Source organism: Galeopterus variegatus, unplaced genomic scaffold, assembly GCF_000696425.1.
Source record: "Galeopterus variegatus unplaced genomic scaffold, G_variegatus-3.0.2 Scaffold12406, whole genome shotgun sequence".
NCBI classification, from domain to species: Eukaryota; Metazoa; Chordata; class Mammalia; order Dermoptera; family Cynocephalidae; genus Galeopterus; species Galeopterus variegatus.
In genome coordinates, this window is record NW_007738517.1 from 26,144 (window position 1) to 26,530 (window position 387).

The window sequence follows — 387 nt, forward strand, 5'->3', positions numbered from 1 at the left end:
TTATTTTCTTTTAAAGTTAAAAAGGAAAAAAATAGATTTGCCAAATCTATGGGTCACACTCTAGACCTTAAGCTGTGTTCATCTGTTTGAGAGCTGCTGCTTGGTTGAATTTGCCATTGTTGACAGTCATTGCCAAGTTCTGTCTCGTTTCCCTCAGGTAGAAGAGCGCCTCTTACGATTTATTTTACTCTAAATCCCTGGAAGACATATTATTTTAGCCATATTGCTCTGAAAATCTTTGTTCCATGCTTAGTTTTGAAAAATATTTTAAGTATAATTCTGTAGTTGTTTTCTTCACCAATTTAGCAGTTATTTTCTTGTAACTAATTCTTTTACTGAAGAGTCAGTTACAGTCTTCTTCCTCTGGTAGTGTACAGAAGATCGCTG